At 43.3% G+C, this 12375-nt stretch overlaps 1 pseudogene; it reads right to left on the bottom strand.

Moving 5' to 3' along the window:
* Window positions 1-310: 310 nt before the first annotated feature.
* On the bottom strand, window positions 311-3120 carry LOC135904328 (uncharacterized; annotated as a pseudogene).
* Window positions 3121-12375: the final 9255 nt, after the last annotated feature.

Genomic DNA, 12375 nt, shown 5'->3' on the forward strand with positions numbered 1-12375 from the left:
GATGTACACAGAATGCTAGCTCCTTCCTCTACCATGCGCGCTCAGATGTGGAGACTTCTAAGGTTGTATTGTAGAGGAAGAAGCTAGGTGCTTACAGGAATTATGAAAGCTGTAGACCTCAAAATGCCCGGAGAACCTTGTGTCAGCATGGCCTCCATTAGAGATGGATGCATTTCCTGTACACAAGTTATTGCTTCTTTTTGTGTATGTTCGGTTTATTGCTTGTCAGCCAGCATTTACTCGGCATATTCCACAAATTTTAAGTTGTTAGTGCACCTTATGATTGTCTTGTTCTCTAGCAGAAAGGGGTTCATGGTCGTAGCCCAGCATCTGCTCGCTGCCACGGGATAGCACCCTGTGGGCTCATGAAATATTCACAGAACATGTCCCTTACGCTAGCTGCAGACCTGCTGTAGTTGTGGCCTACAGGTGGCTGCAAGGGAAACATCGCTTGACCACCACTTGCATGCTGCTGGCCACTGGTGTTGCCTCGTCCTCGTGGCTGCGGGATTGGTAAACTGGATCCTCTCGCAGAAAATTATGGAGGACACAGCAGGCCATCACCACGTAGTCGACGTTTTCAGGTAATAGGTTGATCGGACGACGAAATACCCTAAATCTTGACACCATGATGCCAAACGTGTTCTCGACACACCTCCTGAAATGGAAAAAACAACATGTTAGCTTGCATTATAACTTTCTCACTACAATGTAAAGCTACTGCCTAGAACATTTACCTTGCCCTGCTGAGCCGGTAGTTAAATATCCTTTTCTCCTCAGTCTGATGCCTCCCCGAATAAGGCCGCAAGAAGTCTTGCCGTAGTTGGAAGGCCTCGTCTCCCACAAAAACATGAGGAGCTAATGTACTTGTGTTGGGCAAAGCCTGTGTGGGAGGGAGGCCAAGGGTGCCATTTTCAAGGCACTTTCCAAATCTTGACGCACTCAGTGTGCCTCCATCACTCTGCCTGCCATATGCACCGACATCGACAGCAACAAACTTCAAGTTGCTGTCAGCCACGGCCATCAGCACTATAGAATAAGTGCCCTGTAAAGATAATGCGCCACAATGTAAACACCTCATTGTACATAGACTGTAAGCTATTTATTTATTCGCATTATTTGATGAGTTTGCTATATGTGCCCAGAGGTTGTTAAATAAACTGTATAGACAGTGAACATTACTCAAGCAAAATAAAACTAGAATGACAGCGTCAGTAATTAATGAACAATCACATGTGTCAGTCATTATAGTAGAAAGACAAAGGATAAAGAATACATTGTACTGGGCATAGTGTCGACAGGTCTGCATCATGAGCGCACATCATGCAGATATACCATATCCATTATAATAATAGCATGCATATATAATGATCATAATTAAACAGCTAACAATGACAATAGCATACCTTGTAGTTGTAATACAGGCTGCCCGAGTGTGGTGGGGCCTGTATTTGCACGTGTTTGCCGTCAACTGCGCCGACGCAATTGGGGAAGTTGCACCTTTCACTGAAGCCTGCAGCAGTGCTTCTCCAAGTTTCAGTTGTTGGTACCTGAGGAAAGTCGGAACAATTGTGAAAAGCAGTACATGACAACACAAGGCATATGGGTAAGGTATTAAAACCCCACCGATCGAGTGTTCTATCGGGGACACAATTTCCCAGGCGACGCGCGCGACCGTCGGCCGAATTGCATCGCTGCACTGTCTGCCGGGATCAGCCGCGCCACCGTCTGCGCTCGAAATCGCAGGAAAGCGCATACGTGGCCCATTAGTGCCCCACGCTGTCCGGCGACCTCCAGCGCAGACCATAGCGCGACTGCATGATCCCGGCAGACATGCAGCGATGCAATTCGGCCGACGGTCACGCGCGTCGCCTGGGCAATTGTGTCTCCGATAGAACATAAAACGCACTTTCCTTATTAAAAAGCTGAAATATATGGACATGCATACGAACGACGAACATGTAGAATAGATCGTTCATTATATATTGGGATCGATAATGTCGTTTACTGTGCGGCATGTTAGTTGCTGGCATTGCTGGAGTCAGCTAGCAGCGAGGTTGCTGAGCGCATTGGGCTTTCCTGAGGGCACATTGCGCACACAGGACAGCTAGGTGAACTAGGACAATTCCATTAAGCGTTCCAAATGAAGTTAGTAGAGAAATAAGTCACAATGAAGTGCCCTTGGAAACGCATTGGTATACGTACGTTACTCGCTGTTGTATTTTCCCGGCATTTACGTCGCGTTTTATGCAGCATATAAATGCAGAGGTAACGCAAATAAAGCGGTGCAGAGGCAAATTCGGAGGCACGAAATCCCGAGAGTTCGCGATCGTCATTCCCAATCACGGTGCGATTATTGTTGCTGGTGCTCTAAAGTCAGCTTCGCTGCAATACAGCCATCTTGTGCGGTGGAGCAAGAGTCGCAGAACATAGTACATGTTTAAACGTACATAAGCGCTGAGCTGTTTCTTGTGGATGTGGCGATTTGGGACGTTCCTCACTGTGACATTTTCACGGGGTCCTTTGAAAAATGTATCAACGGGGTTCTACTAATTCCTTTTCTATAACCACTTTACATTTAGTTTCCCCGTGATTGTTGCGATGGCCTGACAAAGTACGTGGTCACGTGGGAAAGGGACACTACGACAGTTTGACAGTCCAGCGTTGCAACATAGCGGACAACCGAGTAGCCGGTGCGAGTGCCCAAACGTCGCAATGCCATTTAGGTGACCGCGCTTCCCCGTTATACGTCACAACACAGCAGAAACGAAGCCGAAAATGACTAGCAAGTTAAGGCGGGCTCTGTGAGGCTTAAGAATTTTTTTCTTGAGGTTTAGATGTACCGGGCCTTCATTTACAGCAAAAGGAAGACTTGAAAATCATCGAAAAAATGTGCTGACTTGAAAGCTGTTTCTCTGGCTCACATTATGCAGAGCTGTCAATTAGCAATACAGGAGGATACTAATTAATATTGCAAATACTGACTGAGCCGCATGTTTAATCTATATATGCACCTTTTATGCCTAAACATGTACGGCCACTGCATGCGCAATATACGTACATACCTTGAGGCATACAGGTTGCAGGGTACTCCACAAGAGCCTGCACGTGGCGTGCACAATGGAGGACACGGTGGAAATGCCCACCCGGAACTCCAAGGCAATATCCTGCATAAACATCCCCGAGGCCAAATACCCAAAAAGAAATTTTCGTATTATTTACTGCAATATAACGACACAGTGAGTTGTGAAAGAGTGCATGCTGTACTGGTACAGGTGAATCTCGACATGACGAAGTCGCACCTGACACAAAAACACGTTCTTAATATACAAGATTTGTTATAGTTGTATGCATGCCAGTGGCGACGAAAAAGGTTTAATTCGTTATATCCGATAATTTGTTATATTGACCTTTGGCTGTTTCAACGCAGCGAACCAAAGTATTGCGACATCATATGAAGGAAGTCACAGGTGGACCTCTACATAAAATAGGTCGCAGCCAATGCAGCAATGATTTGCAAGTTAGAGACAATAATATACGCTGCAGATCGAATTAGTGCCTATAGAAGGAGCAACTGTGGCGCAAGGGCAAGTGCAGCTACGAATTCTGTAAGTTAACATGGTAGCGCCATAATTAAGATGCCTACTTAAGAAATAATGAATGAAAACAAATATAAGATCCACTCGCATAAAATTGCATTCCGGGGGTTTTATTTGCCAAAACCCCTAAGTGATTATAAGGCCTGTCGTAGTCCGGCTTAGTTTTGCCCACTTTGGTTTCCAATGCACGGTAAACGGGTATTTGAGAATTTCGCGGCATCGAAATGCGGCCGCTGCGGCCGGGATTTCATATTCGTTCACATAAATACCTGATAGTGATGGCGAGTCTGGCCCGCGATGGGATTGGCTCTCGAATGAAGTGTAGCCTAGTGAGGGATTCTTCCAAAAGAGCGTGCAGTTCTTCGAATTTTTCTGGTGTCATCCTGTAGTACTTCCTAAAATATTCGGGGTCGCCGGAAATCAGCAAGGGCATCTGAATGAAACAAACAAGACAAGACGATGTATGTATACATGAATATTGACCTTTGGCTATTTCAACGCAGCGAACCAAAGTATCGCGACATCATACTGAGACTCTGGCAAACTGAGAGAGCGCTAGCAACTTACCACTGTGTGAAACTCGGACTCCTGCCTTCGGTTCACCCATATTGGCCGTATCCACCAGCGTCTTGACGTGGCATGTCGCAACAAGATCTTCTTGTTTTCAAGGAGTATCATTTCCAGTAGGAGGAAATGGAAGAGATGCGAGCTAGGTCCATGCAGGGACATGTCTACGTCGTTGAACACATCAACGTCGGCCTGCCTGTTCGTGCTCCTTGCCGAAAGCGTCAGCAGTAGAAATTTTTTCCTCTCAAGCAATACGCGCTCTTCCTGTAGAAGAAGTGCTATAAAAGCCATAGCGTTGGCTGCCATCTCGATCGGAATCAATGGGCAAGCTCACGAAGAGAGAAGCAGATGACAGCGTTGCTTTTCGACTAAAGTGTGTGTTGCGGGTGGCAAAATATAGGTGCGGAGAGAGAGAGAGAGAGAGAGAGAGAGAGAGAGAGAGAGAGAGAGAGAGAGAGAGATGTGGTTCTAGGGGAAAAGGAAAGGTTGACCATATTTTCTGCAGTCCTTGCGGGAGCATAGCCGATGTTGCTATGTATACAAAGAGAGAGAGAGAGAGAGAGAGAGAGTTCTTGTTTGAAAGTAGAGAATTCTCTGCGGGAAAGGGGAAGCGAGAAAAAGCTTCCGCAGGGAAAAAAAATTAAGGCAAAGAGACAGCAAGAGTGCTAGGAAAATAACAACGCTGTGCAACTGCAACAACTAGAAGGTTGAGAAGGGCGATGCACCGTCGCACTGTCGGTTCCGGAGGGGGGATTGGAAGGACGCGACGGGAGTGAAGGACGCGGCGGGGGTGCTGGGATGCGACGTACAGAAAGGGCGCCGAAGGCTGAAGGTCAACGGGCGAGGTGGGACAATTAGGGAAGCAGAGAAAGTTTGCTAACCTGAAAAACTGTGCTGGTCTACTTGAAGGAGGTGGACGCACATCCCTTGCACAAAAGAAATGAAACGCATAATGGACTAATTAACGAAAGTTAGCTAACTATATTTTAACTAATTTAATTATGGTACATATTGCAGTTTACAAATTCTAGCCGGGGAGTTCGCAACGGGGATCCACTGGGAACAAATTCTCAGGATGACACCAGTTTCGACCTCGAGGTAGTAATTCTCGAACTTTGCGGACAAATGCATAAAACTACGCTGTTAATATAGTAAACGGAACGACAGTGCATTTTTACCGCAAGCTTAACGGCGTATATCTCGTAAATGCTGTCACACACACACACATGTATATGTGAGCGGCGCGCACTCTCGTAACTTACATTTTGCGCCGACCTGTCAGGCAGTGAGCACCACCGCCGCAATCCCGTAGATCACGAGACGCCCCGCATGGTACTTTGCTCCCCGCGAGAGACCCTTGAGTAAACACGAGGAAAGACTCATCGCACCGATGCCCTGCCATAGTTCCTGGGACTGTAAGAAGAGACCTACGAGTAGACACGGGGGTTCGAGCGAGGCGAGAGAGAAGAGCCGGAGGTCAGCCGAGCACGAGAGACGGCACGTGAGACGCACGAGAGACGCGGCCGAGGAAGGCAGCAACACGCTTCACGCCGACGCTCTGCAGATAATAAACAGTTTGCATTTGAGAAAGAATCCAGCCTTTTTCATTTGCTGACATATACATATATATATACACACACACACACACACACACACACACACACATATATATATATGTATGCACACACACACACACACACATATAAATATGTGTGTGTGTGTGTGCGCCTTGCAGTCTCACCCTCTAAAATGAGTAAATTTCCATATGTGCGATGTCATTCGTTAAAACTTATTGTAATTAATTTTATGCGAAGCATATTACGAGGGCTCAACCCAGCTCCTCAGGCGCGGCGGTGACCATGAAATCACGTGACACCGTGACGTCACGACAGAGGAGAAGTGGCTTTGGCTCAACTCTTGCAAGACGGGCTGGGTGGGAATCGAACCAGGGTCTCCGGAGTGTGGGACGGAGACGCTACCACTGAGCCACGATTACGATGCTTCAACGCGGTACAAAAGCGCCTCTAGTGAATGCGGTGTTGCCTTAGAAACGAGCTGTTTCTAAGGCGTGCGTCTCTTGCTCAGGCGCACATTTCGTTGCCGCGCCGAACGCTGCTTTGCTCGACGCTCACCGCGTCCAATGCGGGGCGCGTAGTCGCTGCCCTGTAGCCCATTGTCTTACACCCCTTGGCGGGTCGACGGGAACGCTGTCGCGTTCCACTCTTGAAGGCGAAGAAGTAATGCATGAGTTGTTTCTTCGTCTAGCCGAACCAAATATAGCCAAGCAACAGCAGTTCACCAGGCTAAACAGTGGTTCAACAACTAAAATAAAGGCTAGTATGCTTCGCATCCTGGGCTTAACCTTACCTAAGCCACAGCCATTTTTTGTTAATTAGTTCAATATATGCATTTCAATTTTTTTTGCAAGTAATGTCTGCCTCTTCGAGTAGACTAGCTCATGGACTAGAATTGTGCTACCTGCCACACACAATCTTTAAAAAAAATTTTGAAAGTGTTTGCTGACACCCTGTATACACACATGACAACAGCGCGCACATCTGCAGTTTCCATTAAAGCTTTGTTTTCCGTTTTTCCCTCCAAGCAGAGCTGCGAGTCGAGCGAAGGGTCTTTTTTGTCTGCCCGCTTGTTAATTAAATTAGCATCCGAGTAGGTTGCATGCGGATATTGTTACAATGAGCACTCTTCGATAGGGACTTTTATTCTTAGTGCTGCTACATATATTAATTGTTGTGTTTCATTTAGGGATAGCGTAAGGCAAGAATTGAACACAATTAAGGCAATAAGGCTATATTTGCTCTGTATTATAAACCAATTGAGTCATTGCCGACAACAGTATCATCCCGTATATGTTTATTTCAGAAGAAAAGGAAATAAAGAAAAGAAAGCAGAGAACATTTTGACGTCTTTATTTACCCACTTCGCTGTTTGACCTCCAGTCTGTGTGCCGCTCTTTGCGCGCGTCTCCCTTCGGGCTTTGCGTTCCACGTCACTTAAATTAGTGAGAGTCGCACCGTTCAACCTTGAGAATGGCGCAGCGCTTTACCTAGCTTTCCAGTTCTTTAACCTTTGCAGGGTTACGTTTTCTGCTGCGTGGGAACGTCGTGGCTTATCCCTCCTTCCGCCCCTCCCGTACAGTTCGTGTTGGTGTTTTTGTTTGTTTTCTTTTTAACCAGCCCCCAAACAAACTCTCTCTCGATGCTGAAAGTGCACGTAGCGTCGTTGGTCGCCATGGAAACAATACTGTAATAGCTAGGGCTCAGTTGCGCATTACACAAAAAAAGCAAGAACCTAAAGACAGTGGCATAATTGAGAAGCGTTGTACATACAAAAAAAATATGCAAGAATTAAGAGCAAGAATGGAATGTCCAAGGTTCAATTCTGCATATACTTTTGCGCACATCACGTGTGAAACTACTACGGCTTTTGTACCGCATCACGTGAACAATTTGCTTTGCGCACCAGCGAGTCGTCTGTCACAGAGAGTCGTCTGCTTCAGATCTTCGTCTCAACGCCTCCGTTCAACAATGTCGCGTGCGTCTTTCAACGAGTTGCTGATAGAGGAAGTGGCAAAGCGCCCGCTTTTGTGGGACTTCTCACTCGTAGATTACAGAAAAACCGCGAATAGGACTTCCTTGTGGGAAGAAATCAAGGCAGCGCTTGAAGTCGTCGATCCTGGAGGTACGCATATATAAATGTTCCTATCTTTGTGGCGTGCAAACATATTTAGGTGTGCACATTACGTCTTCAACTTTAACTTAGGGAACAGCCAGGTAACGCACGCGCGACACTAAAAAACTGCGTTCTCTTTCTTTTTAAATTTTTTTTTGAATATTGGGGTGATTTCCGCGAAACGTGCCAGACCCAAAAGTGATCATTATTGATTTTCTTGAAAAAAATTGGGCTAGATGGCTATTGTGTGAATATGATTTTACCAAAATATTTTGGTCAATTTTTTTTTCCACGTGAGCGCTGTTTGAAATTTCTGCAAAGTAGGAAAATTTGGTTGGAGGTACATTTTTTTTTTACTCAGGTTTCAAACTAGGTACAATAATTTTTTTTCAGATCATTTTGTTTGCATCCTTGTTTCATATGACGTCATAATTTAATGCATTTGAGAATTTTCTGTGTTTATTTGCCTAAGTAAAAAAGCAATAAAAGTTGCATTTTTAGAACTTCTTTCCTTAAACTGCTTTTTTTTTTCAGCTACCATAATTTTTCTCCCTTTTTGCCTGTTACTGTAGTCTCTGCAAAAAATAATTTGAAATTATTAATAAATACATGTCTTTTTAGAAAAATGCCTCCATAGTTTGCAAGAAATGCATTTATTCTGATATTAAAGCCAAGTTTGAATATTAAGGCCCTCCAGATAAATATATGTTAGATAGCTCAACATACACATTGACCTCCTAGCGTTTGATTTAGAAACTTTCGTTCGAGCAAATTTTGTCTGAGGCAATTGTGGCAATTTCCAATGCAGATTATTATATTTAAATGTTTTAAATATCCGATGCATTTATTAGTCTGATAGAAGTTGCTACAAAAGTACAGTTGTTTATTTATTTCCTGACTGTCCAATAGCATTCCTGACATATTATTCTAAAGGGTGCCCCAACTAACGTTAGACAAGTTGTTCAATGAAAAAAAAATGTTTACAAAACATGCTGCAAGGTACAATCTCGCGACCTATGGTGTCAGATAGTTACACCTCTGGCGACTGAACACCATGTTTTATAATTGTACCTTGCACAGCCTTTTTTTTTAATTTTTGGACAGCTTGACTAATGTTAGATGGGACAAAGGATGCAAGTAGTATATACTAATGCCTATACAGTGTGACATAGTGCTTGATGTTAGGAGTTCTACAGATGAATGCTTCTGCTATGATACATGATTGTAGCCTGTTACTGGAACTAATGTTTTTGTTTGAGTATAATGCCATCTCTAATGCCACAATCTAAATTACACGTGGTCTTGATAAGGCTCGATATGTCAACAGGAGAGAGTAACAAATTGATGAGCTGCAGAGGTTAGCCTGGTTGTTCGCCTGTCTATAAATGCCAAATGGAAGTCACTAGATTAGTGCAGACAAAATAGTTAGGAACCATAGCAATAGCGTAACTATAATTTCAGTTCCAAAATGAGATATATTTGTAGTGAGAGAGCATATAAATTTTCTGTCAAGTTTGAAAACTGCCTAAAGGTTTACTTATTTGTTTTCAACTGGCACATACTTGATCCAAATTTTTCTAGCATTTTCTCTTGCACACTGTATATATACAGTGTGCAAGAGATTGCACCTAGTGAAATGATGGGCAAGTTATTGAAGTGAATTGCGATTGTGTGTGTGTGTGCATTTCAATATAATTTGCAAGTGTCGAACATTTCTTGCATCCAACTGCTAATCTCAAGGCTCATAGGCTATTCATTGCCAATAACCTTATAGGTTATTATTGTGTGCATTGGGATTTTTGTTGTGGTACAGTTCAATACAATTGGTGCACCCCCTCATACAAAACTAGTATGCACATGCACAGTTATTAGTGTATCAGGTCTATTGTTTCGTAATCCAATAAGAAGAAACGGGTGGCCAATGCACTTCGTTTATTGTTGCTTGCAGAAATCATGTAAACATACAGTAGCGCTTTAATCTAGGACATAACATAGCTTCACAAAAAATGTAGCAACCTTCTTCTGACATCAGTATTTGTTCACAATTACATGGCAGCATGACTAAGGCATTAATCAAGTAGGGCCCATAGGGTGTGGCGGAATGCAAGTGAAGTGCCACACAATGCAATTACATGGCAGCATGACTGAGGCATTAATCAAGTAGGGCTCATAGGGTGCGGCGGAATGCAAGTGAAGTGCCACACAATGTAATGATTATTTTAAAAGTTACTTTCTCCGCAGAAGTCATGAATGTGCAGTACAATTTTCATGCATGGTCATTAGTGGCCAGTCATCACTAGGCTTTGGTATTTATATTTTCACAAGTTGCAATTATTGGTGAATTGTAAAGCATAAAAACTAAATATAGAAAATATGTGTTACACATTACGCTGCTTTGTAATGTTCAGCCTTGCCAAACAAGCATTTTTTCTCCTTTTTCTGTTATGTACAATTCTTAGTTACACTGGACGAGATCCAAAGCCGGTGGCGAAATTTGAAGGACACATACCGGAGGAAAATTAAGGAACTTAAGGACGAGACAAGGAGTGGATCTGGCTCCAAATCCAAATCACGACAATGGCCCTACATGGAGCGAATGCGATTCATGTCAGACTTGATGGAGCCACGCCAGTAAGAACCATTGAGTCACACTGCATGCTTTCAAGCAGGAACACTTTCTTAAATAAATTTTGAATAAATGCAAATTCTGCAGGAGCCACAGCAATATGCACGAGGAAGTGGAGGTGCATGAACTATTCGAGGTTGGCACACCAGCCTGTAACTTCCAGCCAGAAGAACCAGAAGGCGACCGCGACACAGACGGCGATGACCAGCCAGAAAACAAGCAAGGGAAAGAGACCTCGGACGACGGGCATTCCACACAACCTTTGTTCGAGGATATTTACAACTTTCCAGAATGCCCTCCCGAGACGCCTGGACCCTCTGGCACTCCAGCCCCCCGGCCACAGAGGCAAGGTATTAAAATGAAAAGAGGGACCACAGAGTTGGAGGTAGTTGATGCCCAGCTTGCAGCTGTGAAGACCGCTTTAGCAGCATTTAAGCCATTAACATCTGCAGGGTACTTTCTACTGTCACTGGAGGAAGCAATGAATGAAACCCCGAAACATATGCAGTCCTACCTACGACAAGAAATGCTGAATGTAGTTTCATCTTATAGTCGTGGGGTGTACCCTGACCTGATTGTGCGGAAACCAGACCCTAACACTGGCATCTTTGAAAACAGACCAGAGGATGAATAAAACTACTTTGCTTAAGAGGAAGCTTTAGCTCGGGCCCAACTCCGATGCAGCCAATTCAAATACATGTAAAACGAAAAAATGTTTTTATAAGATAACCCCTGGACCGATATTAATTAAAATTATTGCATTTGAAAGAGAAAGCTAAATTATAGTGACTGTTGGAAGTGGAATTTCGATTTAGGGCTTGAATTTTGTTAAAACGATTTTCAAGTATTTGACCATTTGAATAATGTAGAAGCACGAAGTTTACAAATTCATTGCTCTGCATCAAGAACAGATATCGCATTTCTGTAAACAGCATCCATTAGATAATTCAAAGCGGACAAATTGGATGTGTGATTTTACAAATGTGAATTTGTTACGTTGGTTACAAGCGTTCTGCAAAAGCTGTATTTCCATATTGCTAATTTTTTTTAATATTCATGTGTAACATATCAATTTTGTCCGCTTTAGATGTACTATTAGATGCAATTCACATAATTGTATTATCATCTTTTGTTGCTGAGTTAGAGTTGTAAACTTGATAGTGTTGTTTTTTTCACGTTTTTTGATATTTGCCAATTTTTAATAAAACATTCACGACCTAACTAAAAAATTCGAAACCAACAGTCAATCGAGGTTAAGTTTTTTTTTTAATGCAACGAACCTCGTCAAATTTGGTGCAGTGGTTGCCGAGGAAAACTAATTCTCCTTTTACAATTTATATAAGAGCACCCGAGCTAAAGCTTCCTCTTAAGGGACACTAAAGAGAAGCACTGTCAGTTTAGACCCAATGAATTAAATATTTAATTTTCACTAATTTTGCAGCAATAGTTTTGTTAGTAGATGAGAAAAAAAGTAAATATTCAGTTTTTCTAATATTGCAGGGAAACCTCAGAGCTGGTATGCCAGTGAGATCTCAGATTTCAAAATATTTTTCTCGTATTTGAGTCATTGTGGCGCAGTAAAAGTTATTGAAACTTGCTAAGCTCAGTTTTCCAAAGAGATATATGGGCGAGCTGGGTGAACTTTTGTATACTTTGTCTTCATCCATGTTAAAGTTGCATTTTTTTGCCTTGTCAGTTAAGTTTCTGGCTCCTCTGAATCATAAAGGACAAAATAACTAGCCTCGACCAGACACTACCAAAATCTTTGACACTGAGGTGAGCCAGGGCAGGAACATCAATGTGACGTTGCTACCCATATTTTGTTTGTATACCTTTCCTCGCTTACCAGGCCTCTGCTTATGGTAAGCAAACCTTTTTTTAGGTTTGCTAAAT

Source organism: Dermacentor albipictus, chromosome 2 (assembly GCF_038994185.2).
Source record: "Dermacentor albipictus isolate Rhodes 1998 colony chromosome 2, USDA_Dalb.pri_finalv2, whole genome shotgun sequence".
In the NCBI taxonomy this organism is placed as follows: domain Eukaryota; kingdom Metazoa; phylum Arthropoda; class Arachnida; order Ixodida; family Ixodidae; genus Dermacentor; species Dermacentor albipictus.